The sequence below is a fragment of the Gambusia affinis genome, linkage group LG08 (genome assembly GCF_019740435.1).
Source record: "Gambusia affinis linkage group LG08, SWU_Gaff_1.0, whole genome shotgun sequence".
In the NCBI taxonomy this organism is placed as follows: Eukaryota; Metazoa; Chordata; class Actinopteri; order Cyprinodontiformes; family Poeciliidae; genus Gambusia; species Gambusia affinis.
This window is the reverse complement of record NC_057875.1, coordinates 23730897-23744962: the sequence shown is the minus strand read 5'-3', so window position 1 is coordinate 23744962 and position 14066 is coordinate 23730897. Positions and strand designations below refer to the sequence as shown.

General features: G+C 37.9%; 1 long non-coding RNA gene across 1 annotated transcript in view; it reads right to left on the bottom strand.

Annotated features, from left to right (window-relative positions):
• The window catches only part of LOC122835951, a 57687-nt gene that overhangs the window by 19622 nt on the left and 23999 nt on the right, over window positions 1–14066 (bottom strand). The window lies entirely within an intron of this gene.

Sequence of the window (14066 nt, the reverse complement as noted above, 5' to 3'; positions counted from 1 at the left end):
AGGAAAAACTACACATAGGCAACAACAATGCCAAAAAATAGGCCAACACAATGGAAGCGGTGCGAGCTCTGCACTGAAATCGATGTCTTTGTTGATCTCTGAGGCTTCAATGCGGAGCGAAACGGAAAGATTAATAATTGAGAATGAAAAAAAAAGAGGTTCACCTGATGTGTGCCGCCGATTGAGTCGCTTGCGAAAGTGGTTGAAATGTGTCGAGACTTTGTCGCGTCACACACACAAACGTTTGTGTATTTTATGGGAACTTTACGCGGTAAGACACACATTTAGAGCACAAGGAGAGAAGATGCTTAGTTTTCAAATAAAATATGTATTTTTACTAAAAGCGAATCTAAAAAGTGCAGCCAGTGGATATATTCTACTAGAATTTCCCATTACGGTTTTCTTTTACAACCAGCTTTGTTCTTAAAACTTTTTTTTTTATTTTTTTACAAAGGCCAAAGTAATAAACTTTTCTAGAAATAGAAATGTATCTTTCTAGTTTTGAGAAATGCACTAAACAATAATATAATTGACTATATATTGTTTTATATCCTAACCTTCACTAAACTTCTCAAAGCTATCCTTTAGCTATATAACTAACTAGTTCCTTAGGACGTGATTTATGTCTTCCTAAATGAAATTGATTTTAACTTCTTGTATTTAGGGGCAGCGCAGTAAATTCAAAATGTCTACCCCCCCATTTTCTGTTTTTATGTGTGGAAAATGTTTTCATTTTCGTAAATACCTACAACTTTGTAATATAACATTTTTGAATCACAGTGCCACAAAATGTCAAATGGTGTGAAAAGAAAAAGAAAAAGAAAAGTGCCAAAGCATTTTTCTGGAACCTTAATTTCATATTTAATGAAACCAAGTTGGCCGTGATGAATGCCAGTACGTTACAATCATCCCAGAGTTGTGAAGGTCACCATCTGAATGGTCATGATTTTAAATAGAGAGGAATGTAATTGAAAGCTAAAAATGGTTCCTCAGTATTAACGTTGTTCACAGACGGAGCACCAAAGGTTCTTACACCTGAGAAAAAGCTGTTTTTGTCCTTGTTACTTTGAGCAGGAAGTGGAGGTTGTTTCTCTCTACATCCAGTTGGCGGCAGAGAAAAGCAGGAGCTTTAATACTTAACACTTTCATTCTATTGGCCGGGACGGTTGCCGGGCAACAGTAAAGTTTTTCTTTACTGTTTTCTTCACTGCTCTATTTTTGTTTACATTTTGTGAAGAGGGGAGTTGTCTCCTTCAGAGGTTTTCATGTCGTTTCCTTCACTGGTAGGTGGTGCAGCGCCACCACAGGCGAGGGGGGTGAACAGGTTTTTGGTGTGTTGGAGACGGTGCGGTGTGAAAGCGAACCGCACCAGCTGAAGAAGTAACAAAAGTCGCAATTTTGGTCTCAAATCAGACCGAGTCTACCGGACCACAGGGTGTCAAAACGCCGTAAGAGAAGTTGACACGATAGTCCAAAAGAATTACACTGGAGTCTGTGACTTGGCTGTATTAATCCCAGAAGATACAAAAAATAGATCTATGAAGCAACATTCATGCCATTTAGAATTAGATTCTTGGTTATTTGTACAAGTAAACTAAATTTTACTAAAAACGACACATTAGTCATGTTTGACTCAACAGGAAACCTGGCTTTGGCATTAAGAGGTTTATTGCCATGGGGTCTTAAATGATAGACCCCAAAAATCATGTATTAACACAAGATAAATTAGAATATGACAAAGTGTGCCGCCATGCTCAGAAAAGCAGTCAATTATCAACCAATATGTGGAAATGCTGACATTCATTTGGCGGACGAATTAATTTTGCAACCCCAGGAACAAGTGAGTTACTCCTCCGCTTTGTAAAAGTAATTTGCATTGTTCGAGTTTCTGCTCCTGCTCATTTTTCTTGAAGTAGAATCAATTAATTTGAAAGGGGAGGAAATGCAGGTTCATTTACTTTCCAAAGCTCTGGCTTCGGGCTCTTGGATTTCATGACCTCCCCGTCCCCCTGCGAGGAGATCACAGCTCCACAAGAGAACACCAGATAACGCCAGCAAAGGATACTTCCAAAACTGGTATGTCAACCAACAGTGAGAGTAATGATCAGCGCCTTGAACAAAGCAAGAGGGGGGGAAAAAAATAGACGTTTTTCCTGTTTCACTGGTTTGTGTGATTATATTAATAAAATTGTCTCCGCTGGCCTTGTTGTTCTGTTTCTCAGACGGAAACTTTTAATAGCTTTGTTGTTCATGTGTATTGAATAAATGGAATCAGCTCTTGGCTCAGTGTGCTGCTGCCTACAGCAAGGTGTGGCGTATAAACAGCAGGATAATGAATAACATCTGCTGCAAAGTGTCAGGGTCCTACTTTGAAAGATCAGGATGAGGCAAATGACAAGAACTATAAAATTGCTCTTGAATTTCCATTATTTTGAGAGAAATATTATTGTTGGGTTTGCATTTCATGCAGAAAATACAATCTTCCATTCTAAGTGTTAGATGAGTGTGTGGTCACAAGCATAGATTAAAAGAAAGAACAATACATGTAAAGCAACTAAGAACTTTAAGAAAGTACTAAGCATGTTATACTGGTATTCCTTCATTGAAACCATAACTGGAGTCTTGCCTTAATTCTTTCATGCATGTTTGAGAAATCCTGTCAACGTCTGCAACCATTCAGCTGTACAAACACCTGGGTGGACCTAGCCCCGCCTTCCAAGACGAAGCTCCTCCTCAGAGCTTCATTTTCCAAGCTTCATGCTTCATAGGGCAACGCTGGTAAAAATGTTGGTAAACGGCTAGTAGAGGAGCGTTGTTTTGATGACTTCCTGAAGGCGGAGTTTCAGAAAGAATGAGAGTTTCTTAAAGAGACAGAGCCCCAATTTCAAGGCGTTAAATCACCCAGTCAAATTTATTTTAGTCATATTGATAAATACAGCATTTTTTATAACAGCTGAAGGTAACACACTTACTTGATTGCGCTATGAAATAAAACATTGTACTGCCCCTTTAAAAGAAAAGATACAAATAAATGCAAAGCACAATTATTTTTACATTCATGTTGTGATGAAAAGAAAGGAAAACTGTAACTGTAATTGTATTGTTGTATTTCAAAATGTGTGACATTTACAGTACAATGGTCTACACTATAAAACATAATTTGTGCTGTAAAAAAAATTAAACAATAGTTTTTTAAAATGTTTTTTTATGCTGGAGCAAAATTACTCATTACAAATTTGTTAAAAAAATGTCAACAAAAAAACAAGCATCAACCAGTCTTAAAAGTATAAGTAGCAGTTTACCTATTAAGAGTATTCCAGGTTTTCCAGTACAGAGGCTAATATCAGCTGTGCAGTTTTTCAGGAAACGCCTCAGCGTTAACTAAAAACATGACATCTCCATCCAAATGCTTTACTGCCAGTGGCACAGGATCACTTTGTTCAGTAATTCTGTATTTGATGACGCAATAAAGCAAAGCAAAAAAAAAAATTAATAAATAAATGAAGTAACATCGCCTTGTTAGCTGAAGAATTTGTTAGAAGAATTCTCATTTTATTTGTGACAGCATTTCTGCTTGCGAGTGACACCAAGTATGCATTTTGTGCAGAAGTTGAAGGCGTTCAATTAAATCGCCGGCGTATGTTAAAGTCATTAAATTTCTCTACCCTGTAGCTCCAGGAATGTGTTCATTCTTCTGCTTTTGTGATAGAAACCATCCAGGCCCTGTTGAATGAAGGTTTATCACTGTGAACCAAAGAGGGAGCAGATTCTCAGAGACTTTAACTCCAGGGTGATAGCAGTTTCCCCGTTTACTTCTGCTAAAACGCATCAAGCTCCAAATAAAGTGTTGATGGGAATGGCAGGTTGATTACATGTCAGGACAAAACTATTTAATAGCAGCTGCTGTAAATGCTGAGCATTGGAATTAAGCCGCTGCATGAGTTAAGAGAGAAGTAAGAAGGTGGAAAATCATGTTTTGAATATTTATGCATTGAGGGATTCCAGAATACTTGTGCTAACACCAACATTGTGAGCATTTTAGTATCTTTAAAGCTTGGCAGTACCAGCTCTTACCTCGTTTGATATGGCCTGGTAAAAAAAAAAAGAAATGCTATCTCATTCCTACTGTAAGCTAGCCTGGTATAAACTAGTCCCTCGTTGTTCTACACTTCACTGTGCTCTCATCCTCCACTCCTTTATTTCTACAACATTCACCCTAGAGGTGATTATTGACAGTCTTTTTCATTTTGACTATCCTTAAATCTATTAAAATGGTAGGTTCCTGTTTGCCTTTGTGTCTTCCTGATTTCGGTTAGCAAAATTAGACCGCTAATATTTTTTAAACAGAGCTGTATTTAAATTCATGGATCTGATGTAACTGTAGCGTAAGGTGTCAGCTGAGCCCAAATAATCATTTTCAGAATGACAGTTGTGCAATTAAAGAACAAAAAATGAATATCCTTCTTTATTTACTTTACAAAATTCTCTCTTTGCATCATAATTTATGGCAAACTAAAAGCAACAATTGTACTCAGTTAGAATGAGCGAGTAGTGGCGAGTTATTCCAGCCAGAAATGCGTTATTTTTATTACTCTGCTTAACGATATAAAATTATCCTCAAACCAAAGTGACTATCCACTTCTGATTTACAAAAATCCACTCACACACAAACACACACGCATGGAATAACAGGAGCTTCAAATAACTTTTACATGAGATCAGCAGCACATCTGTTGTTGGCTTGACTAAACCCCACCTGGCTCCTCGCCAACTCATTTCTGACCGTCATCACATGTGAGATGCATGCACAGTGCAACATCTGCAGCACCACAGTACAAATTATGACTTCAAGGCACTGAGCTGTTATGGGACTAGTCCCCCCCCCAGGTGCCAGAAACCTCCATCCTTGCTGGAAAGTAGGCCATTAAAAAAATGAAAGAAATAAATAAATAAATACAAGAGGCTAACAGCTGACTAGCCTGTGGCTAAATATCAAGCACACGGTGGGACTGCACCTTGTACTGATGGAGGAGTAGCTGAGGGGATGCAACTGCGTGGAAAATGAAATCCGTCTGTCTGTGGCACATCAAATATGTCTCACTAATGGCTTCACTCATCATGTTTTGGTACGAGAAAACTTAGGGAATGCACAAGTACGAAACATAAGTCTTTGTTTTTTATCAAAGGCAGATTAATAATTTTCTAGGCCTTCAAAGGCTGGACTCTGCCCTACCATATACACAGAGTTTCACAGTGTGCTCGACAGTAGCCAGCGATTGAGCTTTCTCCCGTTTACTTGGATTCCCTCCAGGAGATTTTCTACCGGGCCAATCAGAAAACACAAGTCGGAGCGAATGAAGCCGTTTGGTCACGCTTCCAAATACTGAACTGACATGAAGTAAAAGTAAAAGATGTTCGGATGAACAGCCAGACCTATCCGGTTTAAACTGGGTAAGTGCAGTTTTTTTTTTTTTTTTTTACTTTTTATTTTCAGTAACAGTTTTATATCGACACATACACATGTCCACCCCTGTCACAATTCATGTCTGTAAGTGCAGTTTTGTTGTTGCATTACTGCCCCCTTATGGCCAAGAGAGGAATCGGCGTGCTAATCGACAACTCAATTTTGTTGTGTTCACATGAAATAAGATTATTTTGCTAGGTTAAAATGTGACAAAACCACATCATGTACACTAGAATTAATTAAATAAACACAGCAAACAATTGTTTTATGTGTGAACTTGAAATGAAATATTAACATTAGATTCGCACTTCTTCGAGGGTACAACAAAATACGCCTGGTGACTAGTAATATTTTTTCAAGCTTGTTAAAACTGTTACACTTTCCTGACAGCTTAAGAAAAAATACTCTCATGATGTCTGCTATACCCACAATTTATAATCTCTTAATTGATTTTACATCCTAGATGATTACTTTCAGCTCGCAGCGGCAGAGTGCGGCCCTCGTGACTCTACATCTTGTTTAGTTAAATGCTTGTAAAACAGAAAATCCAGGAGCTAAGACTTAATCAGCTTTTACAGTCATAGCTCTGAAGATGTGCATCAGCGAAATGCCTGGGATTGCAACAGCGAGCGATGGGAAAGAGTAAAGAAAGCCTTATTAAGACGGAGAACTCATTTAAACGTGAAATGCCCTGCCTGGAATTATAATCGAGTCTTAACTTTATGAGCTCCTGTTTCAATATTATTAAAATACCCATTTGACAGATTTTGAAACACCTCCTTCGTGAGCACTGATTACACTTTTACTCCCAGGGCGGAGATAAACATGAACAGTGTCAGTTGAGAAAAGCAATCAAATGATCAAATGCAATAATAAAGACAGGGGTTGTTTTGCTCCATCTATTTACTGTGGGGGGAGGGGGGAGAATATTACCGCATCAGCTTCATCTTCGGTTGTGAAATCAATAAAAATATTTAATATTTTCTTACTTAAAAAGTGGTCAGAGTTGCTACTGTTTTTCTCTGTTGCTGTGCTTTTAAGAAGAAATATTCACTTGAAACTGATAACTGCAAACTACTTTAAGTTGTATCGCATTTAATGCAAAAATACTTGGGAAGTGGAGGTCATAAGAAAAAAAAGATAAGTAAGTAAATAAAAATAAGCAAGAGAGTTGTCACTTTGATGGAGGCTTATTATGTTCAGATTTCACCTGGCAGTTTTGAAACGCAGCGACTGAGCAGCAGAGTGACTGACACTAACCGTGCATTAGTGGGCTGCATTGTTGACACGTCCTTCCGGGCTTACTGAACTGTCTGTCACCACTGACATTTGCCAAATCCCAGCAAAGCTTTGAAAAATGTATGTTTAGAAGTGTGCAACAAGCAGATTTCAAAACAGTTTTCTTCTGGGCTTCTTTTTAATTTTTAAATTTTTTTTTTAAATGCACAACACACGTCAATGGGATTAAATGACTCTTAGCGCCTTAGACACTTTAGGTCAGGAGTTTGATGGAGTTTTTTTTTCAGACCTTTATGTTGATTTGCATATATAGACTTATAAGTCAGTAATTCCTTTAAATGTTCACTTTCTGTAAACAAAACTTATCGGGATTATGTGTAGGATGGTACATCATGTTCTGCATGTATGGCTGATAGTAGCCGTGCTTCCATTAAATGTAAAATTGCGTAAAAATAAATGGGCTTAACGGAAACACGGCAGTTTAAAAAAAAAAAATTCAGGTTTTTTTGACAAAATGCTTTTGTGCTAGGGTGAGGCGGGTTTATTGTAGATGCATTTTGTAAAACTGCAATGGAAACACGTTTATCACATCACGCAAGTCACATGATCAACAGCCGGATGTTACTACTGGCAAAAACAACAAAGAAGACGACGACAGGAAATAGTAAGAAGATGTTGTGTTTTCTTAACAATATGCAATATCAATATCAGAGCTCTCATGACGTCACACAGTTTATAAAAGGTTCTGTCATTCAAACATGTTGAATCTACAACTCTTCTCTAAAATCAGCGAAGTCTGATAGATGATGAACGCTAGCGCAATGTCTGAATTATAGAAATATCCCATTTAACTGTTTACATCCGTCGCTGCCATGGTTTTTATTGCCTTATAACTGGAACGAGCTTACTATTTTCTTTTTTAAAGGAAACAGCCCAATTGAAAATTTTTTTTGTTTTTTCAACGTTGGCGGAATGCAGACCAAGATTTGTGCACATTTGTAACTGAAACACAGCTACTGAGAATAATAGAGAACCGATTGAATAAAATAAGGAAAATAAAGATACCTTACACAACAGTGTGCACAGTTAAAACACACATATATATATATATATATATATATATATATATATATATATATATATATACTTACATACATATATATACTTGCATACATACATATATATGTATACACTGTCCTCACAAATCTCAACAGCTGTTGAAAATAACAGCAACAACAAAAAGACACAGGAAGAAGAGCACTAGCAAGGGCCCAAAAGCAATCTGGCCTCCTTTCTGCTCTGTCTTGTGGTATAACTTCATGTGGAGTCACACTTGTGGCAATGGAGGGTCTCTTAATTAAGGGGCTGGGAACAAACACGCAAGCAGGCTTTGGAAAGGCCTTGCCCTTCTCAGATGAGGACTGGAGCTTTCTATCAGCATCTGCTGCTATTTATACCACCATCCATCACCTGCTGCAAGATGCATCGCTTCAATTTTATTGTCAACACAGATGAAAGTTTTTCCAAAATGCTCCTATTTGTTTTGACTCTTCTTTTTTTCTTTACAGCTGTTGTTGCACTGTTTGGTTTTTTTTGTATCCTGCTACAAAGCCTGATGTATCTGTGGTTTTCATGTAGCTTCCCTTTAAAAAAAACTAAAACATTTTTGTGAAACATCAAAGGCCCTCACTCACTCTAAACGAAATATGTGTATCATTTAATATGGTTGCACTGTGTGTTTATTGGGATGAAGTGTGTAAATTATGATTGTGATGCTGCATTAAGGCACAACGTGTTTTTTGCTATAATATCTGTTTGGGTGTTTTTTTTTTGGTTAATGTACTGCATGTTTATAATATTCACTCTCACAAAAGTGTAGCAAATGAAATTTAACCTTTAACCTTTTCTAACACTGAGCCACAGTTGCCCCTGTTTGCTTTGCTGTCTGTCGTACGCTGACTATAGTTCCTCCATTTTGTTTGCCAAAGTTCTGTTTTTTTTTTGACGGAGCGTTTTACGACAGATTGAACTGCATCGCCTTTTCTACTCATCTGATATTTGGGACTGTAGTTGAGGTATTATTTTAGCTCTAGCAATGTAAATTTTGTGAGCTTTCTTCTTCTCTGTCACGCCTGCTGTTGTCATTTAGCGCTCCGTTTACAACTTCTCAGAAGTCATTCAAGTTTTAATCAAACTATTGTTACCCGTGCAAACACAAAACAGTTTTTAATTGATCATTTAATTTAGAAAAAAAATCTATCCAAACTATCTATTTGGAAACATTCTTGGTCAAGGTTGTCATGATCTATTTCTATGAGTTTGCATTGTTTTTATTTCAAACGTAACAGGATGTCCACCTTTCAAAAAGTGTTTTCAGCTCCATCTCTTTTTTTATTCTTGAATCATGACCACTGACCTTAATGCAAGTGATGAGTCTAGAGATGGTTGTGCTCAAAAGAATCTACTCTAAGAAGCAATGCTTTGTAGTTTATCAGAAGAGTCGATTTCCCACATTTTCTTCCTCTCGCTGCTCAGCTCTCACTCTCACGCTGAGTGGCTCCTCCCTTCTCATTGCAGAACTCTGCTCTGATTGGCTGCTTGGGGACCATTACAGCCATTTAACAACTCTGCACATCTCAGTGCTTCTACTCTGATTAAAGCCTTGTTCATGTAATACTTTATTAGCTTTGTGCCAGTACAAATGCTACATTTGGGTCATTTAATCTGAATCCATTTCAATCGGATCAATGAATTTTGTGCATGTAAACAGCATTGAGATGATGTGGCGTATATACAAGAACCTCCTCAAAATTTGCTTTGCTGAAAGTGAGAACAGACAGGAAAGTCTATCCATCTCAGACAAATGTCAGACAGACAGATAACTGTTAGAATACAAATTGTTGTCAATGGATCTTGTTTTGAGGAAGGATGCGTGAATCTAGGGGAAGAAACTACAAGCTCCTTGCAGAACACTCATCATTTTAAAGAAAATTAACTCCGGTCACTTATTGAGCCCCTTGAATACACTGCCAGGTACAAGATAAAATAACTCATTTATTCTTTAGGTGAGACTCCCAAGGTTACATTGTCAGTTGCTGGAATTGGGATGCCTGAGAACCTAACCTTCCACTTTGCTGCCACACACTGATACCTTTACATTTTTCATACTCTATGACAACCGGGTTGTCATCCAGCTCAAGATTGATAAGAACCTCCTGCAAAAAAGACTGCTAGAAAAAAAAAATGCAAACACAGACAGGCTGAGGTACCCTTTCGGATTTCTAGGTAGAAATTCATGTCAGCAAGGCTTTTGAAATGACAGGATCCTTCTTGAAACAGAATTGCAAATAAACTTTTTCTATAATTTTGTTGGCTGGATAAGGATATATGTTGCAGTTTAAACATTTCTGCTGTCATAAAAAAAAATGCTTCAAACTGCTTTGAATTTATTGAGTGTAATTTACTGTACGGTTGATGATTGTTGCCCTGTGGCAAGAAGGTCGTAGTTTCTCTCTGGATACTCTGGTTTTGTCCCCCAGCCCACAAAGATGACTGCTGGGTAAACTATTCCCTCCTAAATTAACGATGTGTGTGTGAATGTTGGTTTTTTTATGAAAAGTGGGTATAATCTTTCCAACAAATTCAATGTGGCGAAGGCCAACTGCTCCGTAGGGTTAGGAACAAGCTAGCATTGGTAAAGGTTAAGGTAAATGTCTGTATAAAAGCAGTTACTAAAATGAAAAGTAGTCGGTACAAAGACTTCGGTTTACGAAGCACTTGCCAGCCATTCTGTCAAGAGTTTTTATTTGAGAACGCTGGTGAATAACCAGCATTTTAAAGGCCAAGAAACACAGCAGACAGGTCAGAGAGAAAGCTATGGAGAAGCTTAAAGCAGAGTTAGGTCATAAAATAATACCAACCATGTACTAATACATGTTCGCCCACCTAGAGACAGGCTGGCATTAATCATACAAGTAACAGAAAGATACAGGGTCACTATGCGACAACTGGCAGAGAAGAAAACCACGGCTCAAGAAAAAGAACAAGTCCCTGTGGCGGTTTTCACACAGGAATCGTATGGCACAAGGTGCTCAGGTCAAAAGAAGGCAGAACTGAACTTTTGGACCCACATGCCAATTACTATTTGTAGCAGAAAAACAAGACTGCTTTTTACACCGAGTACACAACTTGCACAGCTACAAACCACAGGCAAGAGAAGCGCAGTGGACAGTAGTTGGAAAACTCCAGTGGAAATTGAAGTGGACAACGATGAGCCTGGAACGAGCGCCAGCAGCTGCTTGAGTGCGGCGAGTGACGTCTCGCCAGGACTCGTTTTCAACAAGAGGTGCGAAACGGTGGTTCAAATGACCCCCAAATTGGGGTTCAGTGGGGTTCAGAGCCACCTCCACAATATGTGGCGACATCCTTCGGCAAATATTTGACTTTACAAGAAGAATGCTTGAGTGTGCACAGACGGTTGCCGGGGCAATAACGGGTCATCACAGCAGAGTGATTGTCCAAATTCATGCGGTTGCACCCAAACTGCAATAGATTTGCTGCAGGGTCCACTGAAGAAGACGCCCCAAATAGTTCAAATATGTAGCAAGCGGCACCAGCTGCATTTCCATTACAACTGTCTACATTACATTAGTGTAAAAAACACAATTTCTCAATTGGGATGCAATTTAAAAAAAAAATGACACATGTTTGTTCATGCAATAAGTCATTAAAAACATGCCACGACATCACCTACCACTACATGCGACTACTTCCTGCCTTCTTCATCTTTGCGGTTTGCACCAGTGGCAACATCCGGCAGTTGATCATGTGACTCGTGTGAAGCCAGAAAAAAAAAAAAAGTGTTCCCATTGCAGTTTTGCGAAAAAAACTGATTTTGATAAAAACACAAAAGGAAAAAAAAATAAAAAAATGTCTTTTGTTAAAAATCCATGAGCCATTTGGACCAGTTGACCTCTAGGAAACATGAGAAAACACCAACACTAACAGACCTACAGCAAATTAATATTATTTATTTAACCTCTTCACCACATCCTCTTACAGTAATAAGTTAATGAAAAATAAAACTCCACAAATAAATCAAACAAAACGGTTAAACTGACATATAAACCTATAATAGAAATAAAAAAAATAATTAAAGAAAAAAAACAAACAAACAAACAAACAAAATGCCTTGAACGTGTAAAAAACTAAAAGTTTCTACATCAGACTTGCAGGATGGCTTTATATTAAGAAACAAAAATGAGAAATATTGTCCTGCAGCTGAAACAAATTCTAATCCTCTAATCAGACAGGTTTTGATACAATGCACCCAAACTGTAATTATGCGTTAGTGAGAACTGCAATATTGCATTTCCACACGGAAACTGCTTGGTAGTCCAGATCATCGAGTCATAAATATTCCACTGTTGATTTACCATTTCACCGCTGCTGGCAAATTTCATTGGCTGTAATAATATATGCAATATGTCCCTCCAGTGTTCTTGTTCCACTTCTGATTATGAAATACATTATTCAAGTAAAAGCTGAATTATTATTTTTTTTTCAGAGCTTCTCATTATTCATGCAGACCAGGAGGGTAATCTGTTATTTTCTGACTCGGTCCTACAAGGGGGTTCGGCGCGTAATCATCGCCGGGAAAAGCAAAGTTAACGGTTTTGATTTATTCCGATTTTTCCCTCCGTTTTCCTGATTGGCAGCCTATTGTGCTTAACTTAAGCACCTCAGCTTTTCCAAAGCAATTTAGCGGCATTATGACTTTGCATAAACCTTGAGTTAAACGACCACATAAAGAAGTGTGAAGTTCGAGTTCAGAATTTGAATGCTACTTTTTGAAAAGGCCTTCAAGGTTTGTGTGTCGTATCCATGGAGATTTGTTGTGTTTTTTTTGTTTTTTTTCCTAACCCAGGAGGTTAATGAACGAGTCAAGCCTCTTAAGGTCATGGAGTATTTGTCAGAAATATGGCTTGTTAGGCTGATGTTCAGTCACGCTGCTCTTGCTGTGTGTGAATATTTATGATTTATGCTGTGTGTTTTTTTTTAATTACATTGATATTCTTCTATGGCTCTGTGCCTGGAAGATAGTCCCACGTAATTTTTTTTTTTTTTTTTTGCTTTCTCCGCCTCAGCAACCACAGTGAACAATCTCAATCCAATTAGATATCCAGAATTAAGAATCAGTTCTTGATTAAACAAAACAGATTAAATATCATATTAGGAAGTTTTCAAAGTTGTTTTTTTTTTTTCGTTTTTTTTTTTCCTGTTGGCTCTTTTTTTTTTTTTTTTTCCTTTGCTTCGTTTCGTTTATTTCTCATGCTCCCTGGTACGAGTTGTTCAAAGCCAGCTCGGTTCTGTTTGTTCTGTTTCAAAGCTGCACTGCGGTGCTACATTTAGGCATTAAGAATTTATTTACTCGTGAAACAGAGGCGCTCGAGGGTCTGTGTTTGATGCTGATGAAAAAGGAAATCTGAAGAATGGTTGAGCCTCATTGACAGATTCCTTATGAGGCGCTGCGGCATGAATTACTCTAATTTTTGTGACAGGGCACAGTGTGGTGTGAACATCCATGCTGCTGTTTTGTAAAAAAAACATACATTTCCCAATCTGTGCATTGCAAACTAAATCCCTCAGTGTACAGTATCTGTAGAATAGGATGTACATCTGTTGTCGTTGGATGCAGACCGCTGAGGTAACACTGCCTCCATTTATCCACAACTACTTGTGGATAAATGGACGAAAATTAAAGCAAGTTTCTCCATTTCAGCCAATTCCTGGCACACGTTATTTTGATGTGTGTCATCGGCCGCTGTGTTTAATTGGGAGCTGTCTCCGCAAATATGAGCTCGGGCGAGAGGGATGGGCTTGACAGCAAAAACAACATTTCCCCACTGGAGAGCAAAAACCTGCCACTAATAAAAGATGTGATCGGCTCTTTGGTGTGTTTTCCTATGACAGACCATTAGTCTATCTGTCTATCTATCCTAAATTACAGGCCGTGCAATCAGGAAAACACAAATTCAAATTTTCACATATCCATACATGCATATTTTCAGCATATAATTAATCACACCAAGGCAAATTCATATGACATTGTAAATACAAGATGGCAGGGGAAAAATAAAAAAAAGAGAGAACCACAAACTGTGATGCCCAGCGGGGTCATATATATTTCACTGCCAGAGAGTAATAAATATAAATAAATTAAAATGGAAAAAAAAAAAGTGTTGGTCAACGGCAATAAACAAACCAGTGATTTAATTCCCACAGCAGCAGCTCATATAGACGCCTTCTGCAGTGAGCGGAGTGAATCATGGAAATAGTTATTGATAGAATATTATAGATTATC